The sequence below is a fragment of the Spinacia oleracea genome, chromosome 5 (assembly GCF_020520425.1).
Source record: "Spinacia oleracea cultivar Varoflay chromosome 5, BTI_SOV_V1, whole genome shotgun sequence".
In the NCBI taxonomy this organism is placed as follows: domain Eukaryota; kingdom Viridiplantae; phylum Streptophyta; class Magnoliopsida; order Caryophyllales; family Amaranthaceae; genus Spinacia; species Spinacia oleracea.
The window spans coordinates 71,275,079-71,289,721 of record NC_079491.1 but is presented as its reverse complement, the minus strand read 5'-3'; the positions used below and the strand labels follow the sequence as shown (position 1 = coordinate 71,289,721).

At 39.0% G+C, this 14,643-nt stretch overlaps 1 long non-coding RNA gene across 1 annotated transcript; it reads right to left on the bottom strand.

Moving 5' to 3' along the window:
• Positions 1–7,518: 7,518 nt before the first annotated feature.
• LOC110793150 (uncharacterized) lies at positions 7,519–10,614 on the bottom strand. Its single transcript, XR_002534628.2, has 3 exons — positions 10,436–10,614; positions 9,344–9,905; positions 7,519–7,751 (listed from the first exon to the last, which is right to left on the bottom strand). It is a non-coding gene; the product is annotated as an uncharacterized lncRNA (long non-coding RNA).
• Positions 10,615–14,643: the final 4,029 nt, after the last annotated feature.

The window sequence follows — 14,643 nt, the reverse complement described above, 5'->3', positions numbered from 1 at the left end:
TGTCTCATTTGAATAAATCACAATGAAACATATATCTATACTTGGGCCTTAGTTTGTCGAATGACAAACACTAAGCTCCCACTGAGTTTTGCAACTCTCTAGATATTTTATGAAAAGTTATTCTGAAATTACTTTTCAATAGCTTTGACGAATTTGGTTTAGTTTGGTGGTAGTTGAGCATTTTGTTTTAGAAATTATAGGAAAAGTCTTTATGATCCATCATTGATCGAATCAAGTACTAATTGACTTTGATTATGCCATATCTTATGGACCTAGACTCATTCGAGAATTAAATGGACAAAGATATGTCTAGGGACTAGACTCATTCGAGAATTAAATGGACAAAGATATTAGGTTGTTAACCATTGGTAAAGCTGAGCGTATTAAACTCAATGCTTTATGATCTCAAAACTACATTGTATTTTGAATTCACAAGCACCAATTGGTTTGCCATTCGATTTTGATATTCGAAAACAACCATAAAAGTCGCTATAAGAAACGTACATTTTAAATTGCTCACTTTCTCTCATTTCCGTGAATCGTTCTTGGATTCACTACCAATCGAGGAAATTTACTGTTACCTTTCTAAAAGGATTTATTGCAGTGCAAGATATTTAATTATAAACAATAATTAAAACATACATTGAAGCATGCAAAGTCTAAACATTTATCATGAATAATAACTTGAAAATCAAAGCAATCATGCAATTTCAACAAGTTATTAGCATTTTATTCGAATTTATTGTTCCGGCAGGTGTGAATAAAATGATTCCAAGATCCTAAAATCATTGAAGAACTAAGCACAGTTTGTCGACTTAATCCTAAAACATCTTAGGTAAGCAAAAGCCTTTTGCTAATAGTCTAGAAACTATTCTTGGTTGATAGGTACGTCTAAGAACTTATTAGGTAAACCTATCGATTTTGCCACGACATAAAAGGACTCCTTACTTATATCGTTGAGTTTCACCAAAACTAACATGTACTCACAATTATTTGTGTAACTTGCCCCTTTAGGACCAATAAGTAACACCTCGCTGAGCGAAAACTATTACTAGATTGATGTAAAGGATATCCAAGCAAGTGTATATTTTGGCATGGCACCTTTTAACTCAATTTTTAAGTTTGGAACTTAAGGCTCTTACTATGTTGGTTAGATTTTAAGTGAACTAAAATCCTTAATCATGCAACATAATCAAGCTTTTGATCTCATGCATTTTAAGACATATTTAAAAGCAATAAATAACTTAAAACATGCATAAGATATTTGTGATCTAGTATGGCCCGACTTCATCTTGAAGCTTTAACTTCAAAGTCCGTCTTGAAAATCTCCGTGGGAGGCACCATTTTCTTCAAATAGGATAAGCTATAACTAATTACAACTATTTGATGGTACGCAGACCATATTTGAATTGAAAAATAACTTTGGTTCTTTAGACCAATTACATTCAAATTAATGGTACGCAGACCATATTTTCTATCCTATTTGGGCCATACTAGTCACTTCATAACCTGCAAAACAGTACATATACAATATATACCATTCACCCATTCATTATCATGAATGGCCCACATAGCTGGTTAGTAAAACACATTATGCATCACGTAAACATTTGCAGCAATTAATCAAGGGCACCAATAATCTACCAATTATTCGGTCCTTATTAATTCTAATCAAGTTGTTTTAACCTTAAGGATTTGTAGACCTAATCAAGAGTTTATGACTAAAAAGCGCTCCCACTTAAACCAATAAATTCATATGCTTTACCAATTTTAAACATAAAAATGTATTTCTAGTCTAACCGGAAACATACAAATTTAATTAAAATTTAAAGCTCATATAAATTTATAATTGAATCCAAAAAGTTTAATTTAATTTCAGTCGCATTTAAATTAATTCATGATTTTAATTTTAGTAAAATAATTAGAATAAATAACATTTATTATAATTATAATATTCAAAATTAAAATCCAAGAAAATAATTTAAATTATTAATTTTAAAATTAATTAAAATTACGTGAACTGAAATTTTCAAATTAAACATTCAAAACGATCTAATCGTAACGCAAACACCCTACGCGTAGCACGCCCATGGGCCGCACGCACACAGCCATCGCTGGCCATGCGCGCGCAGCCCATGCGCTCGTCGCATAGCTGCTGCATCCCTATCGCAAGCCTCCGCACGCATTGGTGCTCGCTGCGCGCGCCAGCGCTCATCGCACGCGGGCTATCGCTCGCAGTGCGCGCACGACATCGCTCGCTGGGCGCGCGACATCGCTCGCTGGGCGCGCCAGCGCTCATCGCATGCGGGCTATCGCTCGCAGTGCGCGCGCGACATCGCTCGCTGGGCGCGCGACATCGCTCGCTGGGCGCGCGAGCCATCGCTCGCTGTGCGCGCGCGCAATGCTAGGCGCAGCGCTCGTGGCACGCGAGCTTGCGCTCGCTGCGCACGAGGCTGCGCGCTCTTGTGCGAGGCAGCGCGCGTTGTGGCGCAGCTCGCTTGCTGCCCACACGCGACTGCCTTGGCTCGCCCTACGCCCATGCCCATTCGTCCATTGGTCGTGGCACACGACACAAGGCAGGGCTGCTGCCTTGTGCTCGTGCACTACGCCCTTGCTCATTGCATTCGTGCCGCACGGGCGACGAGCTCCCTTGCTCGTCGTCGCATGCCCGCATTATACAACACCCCTTAAGGGTAACACGAAGCGTCCATTGCTTCGTGCGTGCAAGTTTTATGAACGAATCGCATAAAAAATTTAAAATTTATATTTAAAATTAATGACAAATTAATAAATAATATTAATTTCATAATTTTAGGGCGAAAAATCGAAAATTTATTATCCAATTGATTTCCGATTGTTATGGATTCAAGTCTAGGTCATAAAAATTTAAAATTTATCGTATATTTACAATTTTTATGGTGGTTTTTAATCATAGGTTTCTAATTAAATTACAATTAATTATGAAAATCAAATTAATTATAAATTATTCTAATTTTCAACAAATTAATCATAATTACAAATTAGATTGCATAATTAACAAGACTATGCATTCAAACTTGTTAAACATATGCAGTAGGTCAATCAAAAATTCAAGATTTATCAACAAGAATCGCAAATATTTAATTTAACATCTTAAATTTACGAAATTTTGCATTCGAAAAACTAAAACCTTCGAAAAGTCATAGTTAGGCTTCGAATTTGAGAATTCTGGGTTCGGCAGAAAAATATTAATTTTGTCAAAATTTTAGAATGCCTTTTACATGCGGAATTGACACAAAAATCACTCAATTCGGATGAGTAACGAAGAAACTGCCGAAAAACTGCGTACGTATAATTAAATAAACGCAATTTGCAATTAATTAACAATTACGAAAATTAATCACCCCTTTTAATTCTTGCAAATTTGTAATATTTAACCATGTTCATGCAATTTAGATTATGAAAATAATAAGGGGCTCGTGATACCACTGTTAGGTTATGATACATATGACAATTCATAAATCATGCGGAAAAACCATAAACCCAGGAAAACATATTATTTACACATAATCATTTAGCATAGATTAGATGCATACTCTTTGTTGCGTGCCTTCCCTAGCTGCGCCCGAACCGAACAAGAACAAGTCTTTAGGACTCCAAGTGTCGTCCCTCCGTAGATAGTCCACAGCACGTCCGGATCCGCCTTAAGATTGACCAACTAGAATCGCCCTTAAGGTACTATTATTTTCGGCACTTTATAGGCAAATGTGTGACTGAATTTTTCTCTCAAAAACTCACTTTGAATACTTTGAAACTTGTGTTATAAATTGTGAGCCCTAGCCTCATATTTATAGCGGTATGGAAAGGGAATCGAAATCCTATTCAGATACAAATTAATTAAACCTAGAATCCTATAAGAACTCTAATTTAATTAATTTATCAAATAGAATTAGGAATTTAATCATTAACCGAACTCTGCATGTTTTAGGAAACGTGCACGAACACAAACACTTGCACACACACGCACGGCAGCCACGATGGGCCCCATGCGTGCGCGCGAGCAGCAGCCCACTCAGCGCCCGCGCGCGCTGTGCGCGCTGCGCGCTGCGCGCAGCCTGCTGGGCCTGGCCTTGCGCTGGGCCTGGCGTGGCTGTTTGTGCGGCGCGCTTGGCTTGCTGGGCGATGGCCTGGCTTCGTGCTGGGCCTCGTCCGGCAGGCCTCGTCCGATGCTTATTCGTACGATGCGCTTCCGATTAAATTTTCCGATTCCGGAATTCATTTCCGATACGAACAATATTTAATATTTCCGATTCCGGAATTAATTTCCGTTTCGAACAAATATTTAATATTTCCGTTTCCGGAATTATTTTCCGATTCCGGTAATATTTCCGATTCTGACAATATTTCCGTTTCCGGCAATATTTCCGATTCTGGCAATATTCCAATTTCCGATAATATTTTCCGACACGTACCATGTTTCCGTTTCCGGCAACATCTACGACTTGGATAATATTTATATTTCCGATACGATCCATATTTCCGTTTCCGGCAATATCATCGTTTCCGGAGTATTCATTCCTTGCCTGTGACGATCTTAGCTCCCACTGAAACCAAGATCCGTCGGTTCCGAATATTCATAGATGGAGTATTTAATGCTATTAAATACTTGATCCGTTTACGTACTATTTGTGTGACCCTACGGGTTCAGTCAAGAGTAAGCTGTGGATTAATATCATTAATTCCACTTGAACTAAAGCGGCCTCTAGCTAGGCATTCAGCTCACTTGATCTCACTGAATTATTAACTTGTTAATTAATACTGAACCGCATTTATTAGACTTAACATAGAATGCATACTTGGACCAAGGGCATTATTTCCTTCACTTTGGCCAATTGGTTTATGAATGTTTGGGCAACTTTTAAGGTCGTTAGTTTCCTAGCATTATTTGTCATACACAATCACATAATTCGCTACACATAACTAACATTACATCATGAGGCAAAATAATAATATGTCATGTAGCTTATGATAGGCTTCTATGGGTTGTATTTGCGCCGGCTTGGTACCGCTTCTGCGCAGATCCAACACATGCCCCGGTCGAGGTAGTGCCTTCAACAGACGAATTTCGCCCAAGAGGCCAATCACGATGTAAGCCAAGGGGCATGCACGAATGAGAGGGACCTAGTGGGCGAGCGATTGGGTTTGGGACGGGTGTAGTACTAGCGAAAGTGCCGAGTGGACAACATTCGAAGCGTCTGCACCCCCCGGTTGGCAATGGGTATCCTTAGTCCCAACTCCCGAGATGAAACATCCCAGGGAGCTAAGATTCGTTATGCGGTTCTGTCCGTTCACTATAATATAACTTGATGGTGAAATAAACGCGGGGTAGGATCGTTTCACCCTTCGGCTATTTTGATTACCTACGAGCACGAGTATTTCCTTCACTATCCCCAGTGGAGTCGCCACTGTGAGGGGGTCGAAAAAGCACGAGGCTAATGCGTGACCTCGTCCCTCGTGGGCGTGACGTTTCTTTTTGTCAAATCAAGTGTAATTGGATTTCCTGTGAGTTTACACCCAATTGACTAGTAATATAGGAGTCGCCATTCAGTTTTTAACGACAATGAGAAAAACTGACAAAACCCGGTTATCGTGACATAAAGGGAGTGCAATTATGCTAGGAAACTTGACCATGACGGCCATAGGTTCCCTTGTGATCCCTGGTGTGGGGATCTCTCAACGTACACCCGCAAGGTGGAGATTGAGGGTTCGGGGGACTGTAACTACCGAGAGGAGTACTCGCTCTTCGATAACTCAGAGGCAGGATATCCTTACTAGCTCAGCATAAATAATTGAAGGGACATGCGTTCACTATTAAACTAATCTGAATTGATTTTAACAATGTGCAACACATAATACTAGATCGATCGCGATTATCTTGCTTAGATTGATAGAAGGGACCTAGCATGATAGTTCAATTTCCCAAGATATTATCTTTATTAGGCGTGATAGAAAAATCAGATTTAATAGTTTAACAGTTTTATAAAAGGGCGAGAAAAGCGATTAAATCATGCGAAGGGACACATTACGACGCACCCTTGAGAGGTGCGTCACGGTTCTCAGAAAACTAACCACTTTGGCTTTGCTATTTCTCCTTTTATTTAACAAATCTCAAGTTTCCGGGCTTAATTCTTCAGCTACAAGGGACAGGATACGTTCTGTTCGATTTTTGGATCGATTGCGACAGAACGCGGGATCAATTTCGCAGCGTGAGGCTTAGGCTTAGGGGTTGGAGTCAATACTCAGAATATGAATTGTGTGTGTGTGTTTTTTTTTTCACGTCGAATTTGGGGCTGTATTTATAGGTAAGAGTTCGTATAAAGATAGAATTTTAGAGCACTAATCCAAGAAGAATTAGGAGAGAACACGTACCCGGGTAATTTCAGCGCCCAGGGCTGGGCGCCGAAGATTTCGGCGCCCAGAGCCAGGCGTTGAAAATAGGGTCTGGGCCGTATTTCCTTGTCAGATTCGGACTCGTGGAATACGAAGTCTTTGAGACTTATCTGAGTCTTTTAGCGCGTATTAACTTTATGACGGAATGCGTATGGGCCCGTTACGAACTCTAGGCTCGTTAGGATTTTAATTAATACGTAACTCTTATCTTTGAATTATACTAGGAATATGATTTCTCTTGCAAATTCTATCTCTTTTAGGATTTTTGTCGGAGTGCAACACCTAATTCTGACAGGTTTCTATCTTTTATGTCTTGCCACTTTTAGCAACTACCCGTTACGACAGTTACTATTTTTAGCATGTTTCTATAAATAGCATGTTCGGGTGAAATGAAAATGGCGATTGAGATTCGTTATTTTATAGGAGATGCGTTGCCAAGTGGAGATTTATGTTCTCATCATCGAACCTTCCTTTTCGGGAATGGGGACAAAAGTAGGTGTCTATATGAGTCGATGTTTCTTAATTTTGTTTCTATGATTAAATGTCAATTCATCAAGGTTGTTCGGAGTGACTATGGTACGGAATTCAATTGTTTGCAAGGCTATTTTTTTAAGCATGAAATGTTATTTGAATCGTCATGTGTTGGTACACCTTAACGAAATGGTAGAGTGGAGAGAAAACATCACTACTACAAAAATAGGAATATAAAGCTGTTAAAATAGACTTTATAAAGCGCTTTAGAGGCGCTCTTCAGCTCAACGCTTTACAAAGTTTATAAAGCGGTTGGAAGAAGCGCTTTATATGTCTGATCACATATGACGGTGGCTTGAGAAAGGCGCTCTATATACCCTTCCTAAAATCAATAAATTGAGGAGGAATATAGAGCGCTTACCATATATAACCGTTAAATAAACATTAAAATATATAACTGTTGTTGTAGATAGGCACTTTATATTCTACTCTGTTTCAATTAGCATAGAGAGCGCCTGTTATAGGCAACCGTTACACCCTGCTTTTTTTAAAACAAATATTAAAATACTACGGTAATTACTACGTCAGTCGTCACGACCTTTTTTGGAGATACTATCATCGTACAACAAAAATAAATACATACAATATATCATATTCACTCAATCTACCAAAAGGAAAAATATTTCATATATTAACAAATATATCATCCCCAAACCTTTCATTCAATAACAAACTCGTATCATTCATTGACAAAATGATCTTTGGCTGGTGATATCCGGTAACATATGAGATCCACACATCCATTAGCTGATCAATTTTTGAGAATACAAGGAAGGAGCTTTGTTAAAATACTACAAAATCGACAAGGTAAAATATAAGTTAATATATAATTTTAGACATAATTTAGAAGATAAATGTTAAATGTGAAGTTTAGAAGCTATTAGTCTGAACATAAAGCTACAAGAATCTTTCTTAGGTCAAAAGTTCACACAAAACCAGTAACATGAAGTACTTCATATTAACTTGTTGTTGAAGTAACAGGCAGCAGTAGCAGGGAGTAACATATACTCTATATTAAGTTGTTGCAACAGTAGCAGGGAGCATATATACAAGCAAGAAAGATCATATACAAGCAGGACAAGACCAGTAAGTGATGAATAATATTTGCAATTAGATGTGCTAAGTCATGCTTAAATTTTCTCAACTCAATCAAAGTAAGTGCGAGCAGGAAGTGATGAGTTTATACAAGCAGGAAGTTCTACTGCAGGTTTATTGGAATATTGGTATAAGTGTGAAGGTTCATATGCGGGTGGGTGATAGCTCGAAAGTTCATATGCAGGAGGCTGATTCTGCCTATAATTTTTCTCGGCATTTCTTTCATCGAACTTGTCATTTAACCTCCCTCTATCTGCTGCAAAGGCCATAGGCTCAATATGGGCTGCATTCAAATTAAATTCAAGGTGCCTAACTTTCCTAGGGTACTTATGACTCCATGAGATACACATTTCCCCAATATGCCAGTTACTGTGAAATTGACCCCAAGTTAGATAAATTGAGCATCTATAACTTTTACCAGGTCCAAAAGCTCTAGCACAAACAGTGTGCATGATTCTAAATGAACTTAGAAACAGATTCTGAGGAAACAAACAGTACCCGAATCACACTGTTCATTTTCCTCTACATGCACTACTTTTAGAGGTCTAGAGTCCTCACACCTTTGTACCTGAGCAGAGAGTCGATCACGTTGTGTACATACCAAGAAAGAGTCACTAGAGTGGAAACTAAGAAATACTCGTGACTTTTTACGAAATCAAATAACCTTGGACGAAAATATAAGTAGATTTTAATAAAAAGCTCTTAGTTCAAAGTATTACAGTCATCATAATCCAACCCGAAGAACTAACACTAAGTACAGGTTCAGAGAGATGTGAGTCTAAATCATACTCACTAACAGTTAGATGAGATAAGACTTCAAGACGGAAAGAAAGGAGAAAAAATATTCCTAGTCATTAGATGAGACAGAAAATGACAGGGAGTGGGATTGAGTTATTGATTTGCAGCTTGAACGAATTGCAATATCAACAAAGATAGATGCATCATGTTTTCAAATCCATTTTTAAATGAAACCCACAAAATCAATTTCCAAACAATCATACTCCCTTTACTTTATAATGACCATCCTACTATCTGGTTTGGTCTGTCTAACATTAACATACACATTCATTTTCGCTAAGAAGTTCATGCATAAATAGTTCATTGAACTCTCAACTGTTAGCCTAATTAAATTTATCTTTCGCTAACATGCTTGTTTTCCTCGAACAGGAAGTAAAGAAAATAGTGCAGTATATGTCATTCCCCGTAAAGTTGCAGAAATTTTTACAAGGGGCTTAAGGTGTACCAGAAAAGTTTTCAAATGGAACTATAGAAGTAATAGAGGACTCACCAGAGACATCTTCCGTGCCTTGCAACTGTCGAAGAACCCTTTTAGCCTCGTTCATTCTTCCTTTACTAACAAGCCAACAAGGAGACTCTGGTAAGAAGAATACAGTTAATATAGAATAAATATTGGATGGAACTAAAAGAACCCCAAGCATAATCTCCAACTAGGTTATTCCATTAGTGACATCCCAAAAACCATACAGTACGTGGCAAACATTCCACCAGAACAAGTGAACTGAGGAAGTGTGTTCAATGAACCCCTTATTTCAGTTGGAGTTGTCTCTGATATATAAAGAGGAACAAGAGTGACTACCAACCATTACCGCAACCATCCAATAGACGACGCAAGAGTAGAACATAAATATTAGTGGACCACAACATAATAAAGAACTAACAAAGTAACAGAGCGATGAGATAATCATCATAGGGTGACGACCAACACGATCTGAAATTGGTCTGCAGCATGTTGTGATGAGAGTTGCTCCAACTAGTGCCATAGCCAAATTAAGCCTTTCAAAGTTGGTGCACTCTCCAACTTGAATTCTTTTTTGATATATTAAACAGCCCTAAAGAGAAAAAAACCACTACAGTCTTCAGTAAACGAAATTAATCAAGTTTAAACCGAAATTGCAGAGAATTGGAAACTAAGAAATACTCTGTCACTTTTTACGAAATCAAATAACCTTGGACGATATTACTGTTTCATAACATAGAAATCAGAAAATGAAAATTAACCTGACTAATCTGCCTTAAATTTACAATTTCATATACACAAATAGCGAAATTACCAATAGAAAATTCCTAATGGAACCACACACTTGCATAATTTATATCAAACCTAGATAATTTCCAACAAAATAGAATAATTATTAAATAAACTAGCAATCTCTCAACCGAAACCTAATTAATATTTTTTTAGGGAACGAAATAATTCTCACACTGCACCATTGTTCAAATTAAAGCAACACAAAATCAAAGCGTTTGAAATTTTTAATTCTATAATCATCCTATATTCAAATTTAATTCCAAAGATTTAAGGTAATTGAACAACAAATGACAATTACAAATCGAATATAGCAAGAAGAGGTAAACATACAAAGAGACAAGGAGAGGGGAGCCAACGAACAAGGACCTAGAAGAGGAGTTTTGAAGAGAGAGATACGGTGGAAGAATTATTGAAGAGGAGGAGAAATCCAGCTGAGTGTGGAGGCGGTTTATTTTTATTTATTTTTTCAAATGGGAATATAGTACACATTCAAGAACACCGCTTTGTATATTACTAATTCTTCCATGTACGGAGTGTATATTAGCTTTAATTGTTTTTTTATTAGGGTAAAAATATACGAAACGGTTAAGTGACTTAACCGCTTTCTATTCCTTCCACCTTGAAACTGTCGCCTTTGCTAACAGCTTTATATAATCTTGTGAAATGCTTATTGTTAGATAATGCCTTGAATCGGTCAATCCCCTTACTGTTATCTGTTTTGGGCCTATTTTCTGGGCTTTTCCGCATCTGTCTAGAGAGTAGTATATAAACTCTTTAGGTGATAACCTGGCCGTATTTTGTAATCTGTATTCCTCAAGATCAATAAAATTTTCCTCCCCTCTGCCTGTGGACGTAGCTAACACATTGTTAGTGAACCACGTTAAATCTCTGCGTTCTTTAATTACGTTATTTAATCTTTCTTTTCATCCGTTATAACAAACTGGTATCAGAGCCGGATCTGTTCTAGGGTTTGAAATTTCGTTGAGAAAGATGTCTGGTATCAACGTGAAGGTCGAGAAATTTACCGGGAGTAATAGTTTCAGTTTATGGCGAATCAAGATGCGAGCCTTGTTGAAACCACAAGGGCTGTGGGCGCCGCTTGTTAGGAAGTCGGCGGATCCAATCACCGATGAGATGGCCGTTGTGGAGGAGAAGGCACACTCGACGATTTTTTTGTGTCTTGCTGACGATATCATCACCGAGGTCGCGGAGGAGGAAACCGCACAAGGTCTGTGGGTTAAGCTCGAGAGTCTGTATATGACAAAGTCCTTAACCAATAAGTTGCTTCTGAAGCAACGTCTGTTTAGTCTGCGAATGCAGGAAGGTATGCCTCTCCGAGATCACTTAGATCAATTAAACACAATTTTATTAGAATTGCGTAATATTGATGTTAAAATTGAAGATGAGGATGCTGCTTTAATTCTGTTAGTTTCTTTACCATTATCGTATGAAAATTTCGTGCAATCGTTTATTGTCGGTAGAGATACTATATCTCTATAGGAGGTTAGATCGTCCCTCCATACTAGAGATCTGCGCCATAAGGCGACTGGTACAGGTACAGATAATCAGGCTGCTGGGTTAGTAGCCAGTGGGAGTTATGGGCATGGAAATTCGGGGAAAAAGAAATTCAAGAAACCAGTTTCTAAGGGCCCTAAACCTAATGATGTCTGTAATTACTGTAAGGAAAAGGGACACTGGAAATCTGATTGTCCCAAGAAGAAGAGGCAACAGGATAAATCGCCAGGTACTGCTGCGGTAGCTGATACCAATTCAGAAGAGGATATTGCTCTAGTTGATGATGAGCACACGCATCACAGTGATGTGTGGATCCTTGATTCTGGAGCGTCTTACCATATATGTTCGCGCAGGGAGTGGTTTACAACCTACGAGCAAGTAGACGGTGGCAATATTTCTATGGCTAATAGTTCTGTTTGTAAGGCGGTTGGAGTAGGCACAATTAAAATTCGGAAACATGATGGTAAATTCTGCACATTAAAACCTTGTATTTTCTTCAAGGAACTACGTTATCAGGTTCTGTTGCTGTTGCATCCTCGGAGATTGATAAGGAGAACATGAACAAGTTATGGCATATGAGACTTGGTCACATGCGTGCAAGAGGGATGCAAATTCTGTCAAAAGCGGATCTTCTTTGTGGTCACAAGGTCACGGATCTTGAATTCTGTGAACATTGTATTTTTGGGAAACTACATCGCAGCAAGTTCCCTAAAGGTATACACAGAACAAAAGACACACTTGATTACATCCATTCTGATTGTTGGGGTCCTTCCCGGGTGGAGTCTTTAGGGGATCACAGATATTTTGTGTCAATGATTGATGATTTCTCAAGGATGACTTGGGTGTTCATTATGAAGCATAAAAGTGAAGCTTTTAAGAATTTCAGACAGTGGAAGGCATTAGTGGAGAATCAAACAGGGAAGAAGATCAAAAGGCTGCGAACTGATAATGGTCTGGAATTGTGTTGGTCTGAGTTCGATGAGTTCTGCAAGAATGAAGGGATTGCTAGGCATCATACAGTCAGGGATACACCACAGCAAAATGGTGTAGCAGAACGTATAAATCAGACACTTCTGGAGAGAGCTAGGTGTATGCTTTCTAATGTTGGACTAACTAGAAGATTTTGGGCAGAAGCGGTTAGTACAGCTTGTTATCTGATCAATCGTGGACCTCACACAGGTATACATCTCAAAACCCCTATTGAGGGGTGGTCTGGTAAGCCTGCTGATTACTCTAGTTTAAGAGCTTTTGGTTATACTGTTTATTATCATGTAAATGAGGGTAAATTAGAGCCACGAGCTAAAAAGGGAGTATTTGTAGGTTATGGGGATGGGGTTAAAGGGTATAGAATCTGGTCTCCATCTGAAAATTGGGTTATACTAAGTAGAAATGTAGTCTTTGATGAAAATTCTATGTTTAACCCTACTGTGAAGTCTATTGTTGTGTCAGAAAGTGGTAGTGTTGAGAAACAGGTGGAGCAGCAAGTTACTCTAGATGAGAGTGAACCACAACAACCACATTCAGAATCAGAACCATCAGGTTCTTCATTACCAATAACGAATCAGCACAGTTTGGCTCTTGATCGATCAAAGAGAGCTAATTATGGGATGCCTCCCAAGAGATATGGTTTTGAAGATATGGTGGCCTATGCACTATAGGTTGCTGAAGAGGTGGATCCTAACCCTGATGAGCCATCCACCTACAAAGAAGCAGTTACATGTACTGAGTCTACCCAATGGCTTGCTGCAATGGGGGATGAGATGGAGTCACTTCATAAGAATCAGACTTGGGCATTAACCAAGAGACCTCGAGACAGAAAGATCGTCACTTGTAAATGGGTCTACAAGAAGAAGGAAGGAGAAACATCAGTTGAGGGTATCAAGTATAAAGCTCGAGTAGTAGCTAAAGGGTCCACTCAGAGAGAGGGAGTAGACTACAATGAGATTTTTTTGCCAGTGGTCAGACACACTTCCATCAGGGTGCTACTAGGAATAGTTGCACATCAGTATCTGGAGCTTGAACAACTAGATGTGAAGACAGCTTTTCTGCATGGAGAGTTGGAAGAGGAGATATACATGACTCAACCAGATGGTTTGCAGGTTCCTGGTAAGGAAGATTATGTTTGCAAGGTGAAGAAGTCCTTGTATGGACTAAAGCAGTCTCCGAGGCAGTGGTATAAGAAATTCGACAGCTATATGATAGAGATTGGCTACACCAGGAGTCCGTATCATTGTTGTGTTTACTATAGCAAGGCGGCAATGGTTCATTGATTTATCTGGTCGTGTATGTAGATGATATGTTGTTAGCTGCAGAGAACAAGTCTGACGTTCAGAAGTTGAAGGATCTCCTTAGTGCTGAGTTTGAGATGAAGGATTTGGGTGCGGCTCGGATAATTATGGGGATTGAGATTTATCGGGATAGAAGCAAAAAGAAGCTCTTCTTATCACAGAAGGGATACATTCAGAAGATTTTGTCAAGATTTGGCATGTCTACAGCAAAGCCCATAGATATTCCTAGTGCTGCAAATGCACATCTTTTTGTTGCTTTTGCACCTAAGTCTGCTGAGGAGAAGGAGTACATGTCTCGAGTTCCCTATGCTAGTGCAGTAGGAAGCCTGATGTATGCAATGGTCTGCACTAGACCTGATCTAGCACAGTCTGTTAGTGTTGTTAGTAGGTTTATGAGTGAACCTGGAAAGGAGCATTGGCAAGCTGTGAAGAGGATTTTTCGGTACCTAAAAGGTACATCTGATGTTGGTCTCATTTATGGAGGTGATACAGAGTGTTTGGTGACAGGGTTTTCAGACTCTGATTATGCTGGAGATGTTGACAGTAGAAGATCTATGGCTGGTTATGCTTTCACTTTTGGTGGTTCAGTTGTCAGTTGGAAAGCTACTTTGCAACCTACGGTGACTTTGTCTACTACAGAAGCAGAGTACATGGCATTGACAGAAGCAGCAAAAGAGGGAATATGGTTGAAAGGGTTGGTCAGTGATTTGGGTCTACATCATGATCAGGCTATAG